Source organism: Rousettus aegyptiacus, unplaced genomic scaffold, assembly GCF_014176215.1.
Source record: "Rousettus aegyptiacus isolate mRouAeg1 unplaced genomic scaffold, mRouAeg1.p scaffold_m13_p_2, whole genome shotgun sequence".
NCBI classification, from domain to species: domain Eukaryota; kingdom Metazoa; phylum Chordata; class Mammalia; order Chiroptera; family Pteropodidae; genus Rousettus; species Rousettus aegyptiacus.
The window spans coordinates 9,606,661-9,620,232 of record NW_023416295.1 but is presented as its reverse complement, the minus strand read 5'-3'; the positions used below and the strand labels follow the sequence as shown (position 1 = coordinate 9,620,232).

Sequence of the window (13,572 nt, the reverse complement as noted above, 5' to 3'; positions counted from 1 at the left end):
AGTTCTGCAAAAGCTGTGATGTTATCAACTGGTCAAGGAAGGGACTGTGACAGGTAGACTCAATGAGGCAAGGTGAAAATGGCACCTTAACTATAACAAAAACTCAACCCATCCTACTGACAGGATTCAAGCCTCGGTTACCAAAAGTGATTTACTTGTGTGTTACACACGTGGAGACACAGATGGGATGGGGAAATAATTCGGTGTCCTGTAAATTAAAGTTCATACTGAACCATCTCCTGATAAAAGGTCCCAAAAGAGTACACGAACACTTTAATGGCTAGCGTGGGATGAAAATTCCCACCTTTCATGGTCTTTGTTTGTAGTTCTTACCTTATCATACTGTTCATCGTCTCCCTAGATTATAAAAAGACTCATCAAAAATTTGAATTTTATAAGCGTCTGAAGGCAAATGGAACCCTCAGTGTATGCTCGCTGTGTAGAATTTTATGATTTTATGGCTATTACAGGTCTCGTGTGGTACCAAGTATTCCAGTTTTGTTCAAATGAAATGACTTTTATGCTGCAAAACCTACCAGCTACAAGTAAGCTTTAGATCGCAGCTTCCAAACTGAGGCTAAGTTTCCTAAGGCAAAAGAATATTACAATGTTTCATGTGTGAGCGTGTGTGTGTGTGTGTGTGTGTGTGTGTGTGTGTGTGTTTTAAGGTGTACAAGTAGAGACATGTTGTGTTTGATGGAACCCTGTTTCTTCAATGGAGTCCATTTCCTAAGTGCAAAGATGCAGAATTTAGGGACTTAATCCATGTCTATTAGCTGGATAATTGAATAAAAATAATTGTTTTGATAGGTGGTAGATTTTTCATCAAATCTGGCATTAATACTTTTGCTTACTCTCTGTGAACATTGTGATATTAAGAAAAAGAAATTATTATTTTAAGTTGAACTGGTCATTCTTATAAAGAAGCTAGGTAAGGATGCATTACTCTTCTCATTTAATAGCAAAGTACTTTTTACGAGAGGGTAAAAAAGAAGGGGGAAAATAAATAGAAAAATAAATAGAAATAAATTTCACAGAAGTTTTTTTTCCCCTCTTGATTATTAAAACAGAAATCTATGCTTTACTTGGTATAAGAATGTTTGTAAAATTTCATACTGCATAAACATGTTCACTATTCATATATTTTACTTTAATTAATTTGTTGTTGAACTATGTTTTTTTTTTTTTAATTCTACCTAATTTTAGTTGGTATCACAGATTTCATTCTAGGATACACTAAATGCCCTTTCTTAGGACATTTTTTTGTGTGTGTCAAATGTATCTGATGGAGTTCTATGAATACGTGAGCAATTTATTTTACCTTTATGAGTTCGAGTTTTTAAAATTCAAAATAAAAAAGGATAGCCTACATAATTCTTGAAATAACTTTAGGTCTAAAATCTAAAGTTTCCCAATCCCAGCATTAAACCTTAAAAATTCAATCTTTGCTATAAGCATATAAACTGAGTTATTTGCTGAATAGTTTCACTATTTGTAAAACTATTTGCTGAATAGTTTTACAAAGCACCCACAGTGTCCTTATCACTGTACTATTAACTTATATGTTTCATTAACGACCCTCAGAAGGGTTCTGTTTAAAGATCCATAGATAGTAAGACAGCAAAAATGGCTCATTTTAGGTAATTTACTGTCAAATGTTCAAAGGGGCACAATTCCAAAGAATTCTCAAGTCCAAGAGACAGAAGTAGGAATTTAGGCAGTGGAGAGAGCACGACCTTATCGTTACATCCTAAGTGAGGTCCAAGAAATTCAGTTATTTGAACTTTGAGTTGGTTCCTGCTAGATTAGTGAAGCAATATATTTTTCTTAGAATTACGTTAGCATAAAAATAAAGGTAGCTTAGTTCACACATTAAATTAAAGAAGTCCTAAATGATCTAGAGACATTTGTTCCCACATCATCCCTTTAGCACAAGACAAAACTTTAGTCAAGTCCTGTTTGAGGATAGAGCAAAGGACAGGAGTAAGTCACCCACTAAAAACAGTTCTTCTGAGTGCGAGAGTTCTTTCTTGCGTCAAATGAGTAAGAACTCAAAGTGGGGGAGAAAAAAGGTACTTGTCAGTTTAAAATTCATAGACAGTTTATCTTTCTATAATTAGATTAGGAGAAAAATGACCCTACTGATAGCAGGAATAAGCAAGAATCTTCTAGGACAGGGGTCCCCACCACCTGGGGTGTGGACCAGTACCAGTTCATGACCTGTTAGGAACCGGGTCACACAGCAAGAGATTAGTGACGGGCAAGTGAGTGAAGCTTCATCTGTATTTGCAGCCCCTCCCCAGCATGAGCATCACCTCAGCTCTACCTCAGATCATCAGGCATTAGATTCTCATAGGAGCACTGGTCCCTGATACCAAAAAAGTTGAAGACTGTTGTCTAGGGTCTGGCATTTGATGAGATAGGTATTCATTTACTCTGCATTGTTTCCATGGCAGAACATATGGGAAAAATGCATACCTGAAGCCAGGTTACTCTTAGATTCCATAACTATGTTGCTTGCAGGGCTGTTGCTGCAATAGTAGTTGGTGCTATCCACAGGAGAGATACAGAAGTTTGTATTTTATGTCAGAGTGACCTAGTGGCAGTGGGATTTTAGATGATAAAGTCATCCTAAATTTATCCCTAGGTGTGGGTACAGTTGAAGAATAAACCAACTTCTCAGGCATGGGAACACCAACTAGAGGTAAGCAGACGAACGGATCCTAGCAGACTTATGTTCAAGTTGAATTCAGACCTCACTTCTGAAATTAGGAATCAGGAAGAGAGACTTTAACCCTGGAAGCAAGGGAGGGCACTGAGCCAAGCGAGTAGATAGGGCATCTCTCACCTGAGCTCAAGGTGACCAGAGGCAATGAGCAAACAAGGCACCAACATCTGGTTGCCGATATCTAAGCTATAATGTAGGTTTCATGAGAAGGAGGACTCTGTTTTTTCCTACGGTTTTTGAATAGATTCTAAAGCCTATTTATTGCTCACTAAACACTTGCCATTAAATGTATTCATTGATTGGAGAAATATTTATTGAAATTTTGCTAAGTGTCAGGCAGTGTTCTAGACCATGGTAAGATGCTAAGAAACAGAAAGACATTCTTTTTATAAGGAGACTACATTCTGAGAGAAGGGTGGTAAAGACACTCAGGAAACAAGTATATATAAATATGTGAGAGGCAAAAATAATTTTTTACACTATAAACCAAAACAGGGTAAAAGAGATTAGAAACAGAGGTCAGGGAAGGCTTCTTAAACTACACTTGAGCAGAAACGTGAGATGTTGGAAGCATGCTGCCAGCAATGTGAGTCACATGACTACCTGCAGAAAAAGAATTTTAGTCAGAAGGAACAGCAAGTTTGACACATTCCAAGAAGAGGACAAGTGTCATGTAATAATCAAGGCAAAGATTGAGGGGTGTAAGTTCAGAATGGTAGGGGGCCATCAGGTAATGGAAAGTCTTATAAGCTCTTATGTCTTATTCCGATGGAGAAAAAAAGTTTGTTGAAGGTTTTTGAGCAGGGATGTGACACACCCTAACTGAACATTTCATAAGGATTACGGTTTTCTCTGTATCAAATATATGGATAGGGCAGAGCTGAATGCAAGGGATCCAGAGAGAAAGCTTTTGCAATAACTCAGGTGAGAAATGATGGTGGTGTGAACGAGAATGGTAGCAGTCAAGGTGGCATAAAATGATCAAATCATGGACACCATTGGAATTTTCTAATTGATGTAGAAGTTGAGTAAGAGAAAGGAATTGAAGATGGATCTCAAGTTTGGTTTTTTGTTGTTTTTAAATGTCGTTGTTACATTGTGATGTGTTTTGGCCTGAACAACTAGAGAGTGATGTTTCCACTTGGTGAAATGATAAAAACTGGAAGATGAGTAAGTTTAGGTTAAATGGTGGGGAATTAGGAGCTCACCTCTGGCATGCCAATCCTGGAAGCCCTGTCAGATATCCAAGTGGAGAATTCTGGGTAGGCAGGTCTATCCGAGACTCATGTTAGAGACCAAAGCTGGTGGTGTATGAGTCATATTCTACAGATGTTACAGTCAGGAGCCTAGTTGAGAATACCTAGGGCCCAAAATTAGATAGAGATGACAAAAGCAATTAGGATTATTCGTCAGAGCTCCTGATTGCTTGCGTGATCGAAATAGTAGAAGAATCCAGTAAAAGCACAAATGAGAGGAGAAGAACCACAAAGGAGGGCGATGCCTCCAAGTTAAGGGATAAAAGTGACTAAAGAAGAGAGAGAAAGAGATTTTACAAATAGATCAAATATGTTGAAGCCTGATAATTGACTAATGCCTTTTACCACATTGGTGGTGTTGAAAAGAACAATTTTGATGGAAGGTTGGAGAAAAAACCCACTGGGATTGTGTCTGTGAGAGTGGGAAGAACGGAATTGAAACAAAACACAGAACTAATTGGAGGACTTTGGGGTTAAACCTTCAAAATATGAAGGGTACTTGAAGGGGGAAGTGGGTTTATGGTGAAAGTTAATTTTTCTGTATTTTTCCTTTAAAAAGAGAAAAGCAGCTTATTTGAAATGCTGATATTGGATGTGGTTCCATAGTATAGTGGTTGGCATGTCTGCTTTACATGCAGAAGGTCCTGGGTTCACACCCCAGTGGAGCCACAGTCCATGGTCTATGGCCATGCCACCCTGAACAAGCCCAATGTCTGATCTCGGAAGCTAAGCAGGGTCGGGCCTGGTGAGTACTTGGATGGGAGACTACCTAGGAAGACCAGGTGCTGTAGGCATTAATAATAATAATTAATAATAACAATAAAATGCTGATCGGAACAATCACAATGGAAAGGGAAATTACTGTGATTATGCCCTGCCTGGAGCAGGTGAGCAGGAATAGGATCTAACTATCTTAGAGAGGAGCACAGACTACTTGGCCATCATAAGAGAAAGGATGCCACAAAATATGGATGACAGAATGATTAGTAAATGAATGACTAAACCTGTATGAAAAGGCCCAAAAGCTGCTTCATTACACACCAAATGCCATCTTTTTAATGTACCCGTAGTTGTTACATTGATAGGAATTGAAAGATGCAGTATGTGTCTTGCTATCAATAACTCTTCCCACTGTTTCTTACACCCCTCCCCTCAAATGTCTTTCTGGAACCCTAATTTAAAGTACAAATATTTTTGGAAGAGAAAATACACCAGTAAAGGCTGCTAAATTGTTGAGACTTCTCAAATGTCTTTCATTTTCAAGAGCAGGACCCACGTACAGTGTGAAGACTTAGAAGTCTCTGGCTATTTTTGAGGGGGGAGGGGCGTCGGAGAGAGAAAAATGCAAGGAGCAAAGCAAATGATGGTTGGACAGGACGATGAGACTAAAGGCCTCGCATGACTTTGTGACAGGACTGGCTGTGGCTATCTCGTTAACCCATCTCAGTATCCATTGTAATGTTCAAACTCAATTTCATTTTGTTCATATGGTGACCAGTATCCTGGGGTTCTGACAGTTAAAAATATAATAATCTTGTAAATTATAGAAATTCTCAAAGAACATTTTAAAAATTGTTTCAATATTCCTAATAGAAAATGTATTTTAATATTTTTGAAAACTCCATAGTAAGATTCTGGTCATACAGGCACATTGGGATTTCAGGAATGACAATAGAAGCAGAATACCCACATCTAAATTCCATGTATATTTTAATAATATTCAACATGCAATTTATGTCAAGTTGTAGAGAAAATTCAACATGATGTTGATGAAAATAGTCTAATCAGTTAAAATCCTATATCATACCTGCCGAATGCCTTCTTTAATGTATAGTAAGGTTTAATGTACAGGAAGTAAATGCTGAAAATCTAAAGATGGAGCATGTTTGACCTTGAAAAGGCATTGATGATAATTCTCTGTGAAATATGCCAGTTACAATTTCAGAAATGTGCAGACTGCCAAGGATTGCTTAAAAAATGGAAATAGGATTTCTTATGATTGACCTTCTGGATCACATATGGGCTGAAATGCCTTTTGTGCCGAAGCTAGGAAGCTTAAAACACTGAGCTCTTCGGAAAAGAATATCCTCCCCACTTTATCACTTAGGCTTTCTGAGCCCAATTCCTTATTTTTAAACTAACTTGAGCCACATGTCACTACGAACTTTCTTGTTCCTTCACTTCCATTTCTCAAACGAGATTTTACCAAAAAGACTTGTTGGGAGAAAAATTCTAAAGAAATAAAAAGACGCTGTTAGTGCTTTTCTTAATAGCTCCAAATATTTGACGAGAAAGAGAAAGACTTAAAGAAGAAAAGTTAATGGAGAATAAAAACTTATTTTAGTAGCTAATCATTTCTGCTATTTTAAACCCTAATGGTTTTGTGCAGGCACTGTTAAATGAAATTTACTTTTTATTAAAAAGCCTATAAGAAAACAAACACACAAAACTTACGGCTTCAAACAAGTGAGCTCACTTGAGATGGGTTACAAAACCCTGTCTTGTCATGTGTGTGTGAGGGGGTGAAAGAGCCTTTTAAGAGGCATGATGCGTGTATATAGAACCATTGACATAGGCACCAGGCACCAGAAGGAGGCAAGTGACCAATGAGAACAGCATCCGACCACAGACTTGTAAGGCGGTACCTGCGTGTAGCTGTGAACAGAAGGCCTGCTGTGAAGGTTCATAGTCAAAACCCCTGTTTAGCATACAAAGTGAGGAGATTCACTAAGGAGGATGGGCAAGCAAAAGATGACCTGATATACCAAAAACACGCTTAAGTCTAAGGCTTCCTTTCAAGTAAATTTTTCTTTCTGAATTCTGAAACTAGTCCCTGTACTGTCTCATTTTATCATTCACCACAGTGTTTTAAAAACAATACAGGAAATAGTTCTTAAATAAAAAGCAACAAGAAAATTTGTTCCCAGTACATGTTTTTCCGTGTATGTTTTCTATCACAGAGAAGAGCTGTTTTTTTTTTCTCCCCACCTTAATGAAACAAATGCTACATTAGTGAAATTTTCCCAAACATTACAAGTCTGGAAGAGAGCTTTTGACTTTAGCAAAGTGGTTCTGACACAAAGGACCACTTAGGATGATTAGGGTTGTCTCTGTTCCCTGCAGATGCCCTCAAGGGATCTATATGAGGTTATACTTCCTCTTTAAAAGTGACAGTCAGAAATGAAATTAGATTACTTACAGCTCCTTTAAAAATACATGCAATTGTATATTAGTATGTATACTTTGAAGCTATTTATATTTGAAGGTTTTAATATTTCCATTATCCAAGGAGAAACAAAGGACCACTGAAGCCCGTTCTTTGGACTATAATGAAAAAAAATTAAAATATAGAATATGTTTGTTTTTTCACTGCTACCTAAAAAGTGGTTGTCATACCAAAGTTTTCAATTGGTTAATGTTTTAAATGATCACCAAAAGACAAAGTTACACAGAGAGATCTTATTAAAGATGTTAACGGTTACACAAATTCTCTTCAGATAGTAATGGCTTTTGGAATCATAGTCAGGATTTATGGCAGAAGATTTTATAGAAATAAAGTGCATTTTAGGGAATGATACTCATTCAGTGCTGTGTGAATAGATAATTTGGTCACAAATAAATGATCTGATGGATGTTGTTTTAAACGGGGGCATGCAGAAAAATGAAATACCCTATTTGTATATCAAAACACATGTTGAAGTACCATTACTCAGGAGAAATGAAGACAGTTAAATGAACCACAGCACAGAAACATAACTGTGTCAACTTTCAGAACTGTTCTACAGCTTGCCTTAGGATGTTTAGAAATCCTTACAGTTAGCTATAGCTCCTATGCTGAGAGCATAGGAAACAAACCCCAAAAGCACTCAGCCATACTACCTAGAATTAAACTCAGATCTGCTGCATATCAGGGTTGTGTTGGAATGAATCAGCTGATCTGATCTGATGTGAATTTCTGACCTAATTTTGCTGTAAGGCTCAGCGCTCAGGCAGAGAAAACAAGGTTAATGTGTTGATAAAGGGGCAAGATTAAAACAGCAGAGAGTATCTTAATAACCTTCTCTAATTTCAGCTTCCTCTTGTGTTTGTGATTAATTCCAATCACTTTTCTATTAATCATTTCAGAGGACCTCAAGCTGCTTTGCTTGTTTTTATGTTAAAATCATGCATCCGAATTTTCTTTTCTCAAAACTAAATGAGATATTTAGATATTGGAGTAATTTTGGTTACAAGGCCAAATGCATGGGGAGATTTTTATTCATAGAGCCACATGATTAGATGAGAGAATTCAATAACTCATGTTGTCCATCCCTCAGTGACTACTCTTTATTAAGCCAGAAGCCAAAGCTACAAGGCTGATCCTAAATAAATTGATTTATTTAAAGTGTTCTAATTTTTTTTTCCAGTGCTGGTAGGGAAAGTTAATATTAATGAGCATATATCTAAGGACATCACTTATGCTCATTAATGTTAACTTTCTACACTTAGCCTAAAGACATGGCATTTGTACATTTTGGCTTTTTAAACCAAAATGGAGTCTGTCCCGCTGGTCTACTATTTTCAGTAAGGGTCACCATGGTAATGAGATAATTAACACAAACTTCAGCATTAATCCATTGACAATCCTCATTACATCTATATTTTTGTTAGGAGTGATCTCAGGTTTTTCATTCGGTCACCTGCCAGGACAGATTAGAGGCCACCTATAGAGAGACCTTTAATGGCTCGTGTTAAGGCAAGACTCCTTCTTGTTTTCACATACTTTTATGAGAGCTGTTTATACTTTTGGTTGTTTGGGCTTTAATCACATTCTGGACCTAGCATTGGCTCTTAGTTTTAAGGAGCTCAGTGTCTGTTTTATAGTTGAAATAAATGGACAGATGTTGGCAAGGGGAGGGGTTTTTCAGAACATAATCCTATATGGGCTGTCAGTCAGCAGGAGAATTAAGCTCTTCTCATGCTGAGGAAATTGCAGTCAAGAGTGGACCTTTCAAACATCCAAACCTATGGCGATCTGAATGATTGAAACGACACCCATTGGAAAAATCAAGGTAATCGTTCTTTCTCAAGTTGTGTTAAATATTTAGAGATGGTTATAGATTGATTGGGTAATAGATTGCAGTCTAAGCTTATTTCTTATACTCTTCAGGCTATCCGAGGATATTCTCAATCTTTAACTAAACATGGCTTTTATAAAATATCCAAAAACCCAGCTAAGGAAAAGGAATTATTATAGAGCCAGGCTATGAGTCAGGGGATTTTTTTTAACTACTAAAAATGCAGTATGGCTTTGAGAACATGTCTAACGCAACGAATGAAGCTGCTGGAGTAGAGACCGAACATGCTAATAAAACAGCTTCAAGCTTTCTGTTAACTTTGAGGTATCCTGAGGAAAATGTCTTCATAATAAATTCATAAGTCACCTTAAAGTTAATTTCAATCATGAATTGATAAAAGGACAATCTCAAGTCCCCTCCCAAAATAAATCTCTGCTCGAAACACATGCTTCACGTTAGAAGTTATCCTCTAAAACATTCATATTTTAAAATGCATAGCAGAATATTCATGTCCATGCTGAAATATGAATGTAACTAGCATGCCAGGAAGCGGAGGGGAAAAAAAATAACTTTTTTTGGAAAAGTACTTTCAATATGAGGTACAGAGAAGATGCTTTAAAACTAAAAAAAAAAAAAAAAGACCAGCATTTGAAATCCATTACCTTAATTAGTAAATTGCATTTTAGTCTTTGATTTGGAGCTAAGTGTACCACTCAGCATATCCTGATGTTTGAATAAGAAATTAAGTGGTTCATCAGTGATGACCAGCATTACCAAGGAGATTTCTTAATTTTCTATTAGGCTGAGGTTTACATGTGTTGCATAGCTATTTTGTTTCTGTACCACATTTTCATTAAGCATTTATTTATATGTCAGGCATTGTTGTAGGTGCTTGGTATAAAGCACTCAACAAAAGAGTAAATAACTCTTACCCTCAAGGGGCTTACAATCTGCTGAGGGTGGGGTGCTGGAGATGGATGATAAACGAAGAAGTAAAATATAATGTAAGTTAAAATGTGATGGGTTCTATGGAGAAAACTGAACTAAGGAACGGGGGGGGGTTAGGGGTGTGGGCAGAGCACAATTTTAGATAGGTTGGTGCAGGAAAGTCTCAGCGAGAATGTCCTGTTTGAGTAAAAACCTAAAGTAAGTGAGGGAAGACCCATGCAGATCTCCAGGTGACAGATTTCCAGGAAGAAGGACTTTTCAGAAAAGAGGTCCTGAGAGGGAGCATTCCCGGCATGCTGGAGGAACTCCAAGGGAGTCAGGGTGGCTGGAGCATAGAAGTGAGATAGAAAGGGTTAGAAGGTCAGCTCAGAAGTAATGAGGTCAGATCTCGTCAGGACACAGAGGTCACTTTGGCTTTTCGCTCGATTGAAATGAGTTGAGAAGTCACTCTACCGTTTTTGAGAGGCAGGATGCCATAATGTGACTTCTTTAAGTAAAAGAATCATTCTGGCCACTGCGTGGAGTGGCAAGGGCAGACACAGGAACATCAGTTGTGAGGCTGGAAGAAACAGTCACCAGGAGGGAGGATGGCAGCATGGACCGAAGCAGCAGTACCGGGAGGGGGCGGAAATGGAACCTGAGACACATTTTGAAGGTAGAGTCGACAGAATTTGGTGATAGCTTGGTTGTGGGTATAAGAGCAAGATAAAGACATAGCACTCCCCTTAACGGAAGAGGAAGACAGCAGAAGTGTTTGGGTGGGAAAGGTTACGCACATTTTGTTTGAGTGTCTATTAGGCTTCTAGTGATTTGTTGACATTTGCAAGAACATCCTGTTTTGTATTGGATAATTTGTAGGTATGGGATTGAATACTTTAATAGAAATGTAAAATACTTTTATAAGACTTGAAAAGCCTCTCTCTCTCATACACACACACACACACACACACACACACACACACGTACACACATTTAAGTTTGAGGAAGGATATTGTTTGAACATTTATCCAGAGGACAGTGAGCACGTAGATTAACCAGAGCAAATGAACAGTTGCCTGGGGGTCTCTGGCTTTGTGCAGAGCGAGTGGAGTCAGTGATCTGGGTTCTAAAAGCTATGTGATCCGTACACTCAGATGCTTTCTGTTTTAGGGCAGAGGTAACAGTCATAGTCCTGTAATCTACGAAGCAAGATAAAAGGCAGATGTAGTAAGCCTGCAGAACTCTTGACATTTTTGAAACGGAAAAATGCTCCGACAATGGGTAGATTCAATTTTAGCATTGCTAATATTCGCTTAAGGCCTTTTTGCAATGACGGCAGTTAGTTTTTTAATTGCTGAACGTTTGACATCTTTTCTGTTCTTAGGTATCCCAAGAAACACGTGGGTTATTACTCAATAATAAAATCAAAATTTGCAGTAACTGGGTGTGGGGGCAGGGAAGTATAACCGAGTAGGTAGGAAAATCTTAGTTCCTGGACAAAAGTGGGGATTGGTTCCTTTGACATCCTAGTTTTTGTGAGACCCATGAGATTTTCCTTAATTCTTAAAGTTGTTTACTCCTTCGTTAATTGGAAAGAATGTTTATTTTGTTGCGTTATGAGAAATAATTATACAACACGTGTGGAGCAGCCAGTGGACTTACAAACACATTGTAGCTGCCCGGAACTGGTAGCTGCTCTTAGTATTATTGTATTATTTCTTTTACTGTCACTATTTTTACCTTCTTCTTTATCACATGATATGGTTACATTAGTGTGGATGTAGGGCACCATGTTCCAAAAGGTTCTACCTCCACTTAGGGTAGAAACCAACACAGAGAAAGAAACAGAATTGTTTGCTTTGAGCATTTGCAAATGACACATATCCGCCCCAAGTGTGTATTTCTTGCTTTATCATTTTGTTTCATCTTCTCCATGTACACATATTTTCGTTATTTCAGATAAAATAGTTAAAATTGCATGAGGGCTGAGAGAATTTTGGCATATGAATAGATGCAATTATTGGTAGTTTTAGTCTTAATTATTAAACCAGCTTCCAAGAGCAGAGAAATGGTCTCTTGTGCATAGTAGGTTTTGAAACATTTGTCAGGTCAGATTGCATCAACTCACTCTGTGCACTGACATTGGGTTTCCCAAGGGAAAAGGAGATAAATTGGCAAAGCATGTGATATTTCAAATGCAGTTCAATAATGAATTTCCAGATATTGTCAGTGAACTCCCCTGAAAGTTTTCCCTCTTGGCATATGAGCTGCTAAATTTTGACTCTTTTTGTGGAAATGCATACTTTCTGTGAAACTGCTATAACGTTTAAGCTAAAACTAAACAGAGAAAGAAATAATGAATCATGAAGATAAAATGACTATATCTGTAAGAACTAACAATCTAAAATGGGTTTTTAAAGAAAAAATGCTTTGCGGTTTGATTTCTCTTCTAGAGAGCAATGTGTTTTCGACATGGCAGTGTAAATGCTACTTAGAGGTATCAGCTTTGTATTGGTTTGAAGATACTGGGGTTGGCTTGGCCCATGATAGATTCTGACTGCCCTTTGCACAGTAAAAAGTGCTTCTTTCTTGCACACCGCCTGATGCGGTAATTGTGACTCTGCCCTATCCGGATCTTTTTCAAAGGGAGCAAGAATTGCAGAGAAACTTGAGCCTTCGAGAGTTTTCCTAGAGGGATTCTTGACCTCCTAGGATGCTTGTTTAAAAATTGCTCAGATGCCTGTAATAATTTACCATTGAAACGGTACTTGTTTTGGAGATAAGTGACTAGAAATCACTCATCGAACAACTTATTGTAGAGATACTTTTAAAGAAAATAGTCTTTGAAAAGCTAATATTTTATTTTATTTGAGGAAGAGATGACGTTTTGCGATTTACCAAAAATAAACAGTAATGAAGAAATTCAAAGAAAATGAGGAAATATCTTTATAGTCATTAGAGTACATGTGGATTTTCTCTCAGGAGAATGGGGACGCCTCCTCCCATACCAGGTATGAAATTATATAGGAAGGAGAGCATTTGATACCTAGCTCCCCAGCCTATGTTATCAACTTGGCTCAAATACACTCTTATAAAATTTTTTAAAAATTATATAGTAGGGAATATTTGATCAAGGAAAGACTAGAATCTAAAATAATTTACCCTTAAGTTATTTCGGAGTGTTTCAGAAAAACTCATTGTAATTAATGCAAATTATTCTTCTCTGCCCTCAGGCCTCGAGATAATGAAACAAAAGGTTAAGAGATGGGTAGTTTGTGACTTTCCTCCAGATTTTTACTGAGTCTTGTTTGAAGCCCTCAAACCTCTGCCACTCCTGACTGTCAGCAGATCAATACAAATAACATGTCTCATTTAGGAAGAAATCCCATGTGCTTTATAATCCGCCTCAAGGCAGACAGGTTCATTTCCAGAAATTAGTTCTTTCAGATATAAAATTTTATTTTTAGATTCTTTCTTCTTTTCCATATAATTTTATTATTTTTTCTTCTTAACAATTTAGAGTTTTAATTCCTTTCTTTGGTTTCTGTCTTTTGTGACACACTTCAATTCCGATCTGGGGTGTGTGTGTGTGTGTGTGTGTGCG

General features: G+C 37.5%; 1 protein-coding gene and 1 pseudogene across 4 annotated transcripts in view; both read left to right on the top strand.

Annotated features, from left to right (window-relative positions):
* Positions 1-13,572, top strand: part of NYAP2 (neuronal tyrosine-phosphorylated phosphoinositide-3-kinase adaptor 2) — a 233,521-nt gene that overhangs the window by 9,558 nt on the left and 210,391 nt on the right. The gene's annotated exons all lie outside the window — the stretch shown is intronic.
* On the top strand, positions 4,663-4,778 carry LOC118614025 (annotated as a pseudogene).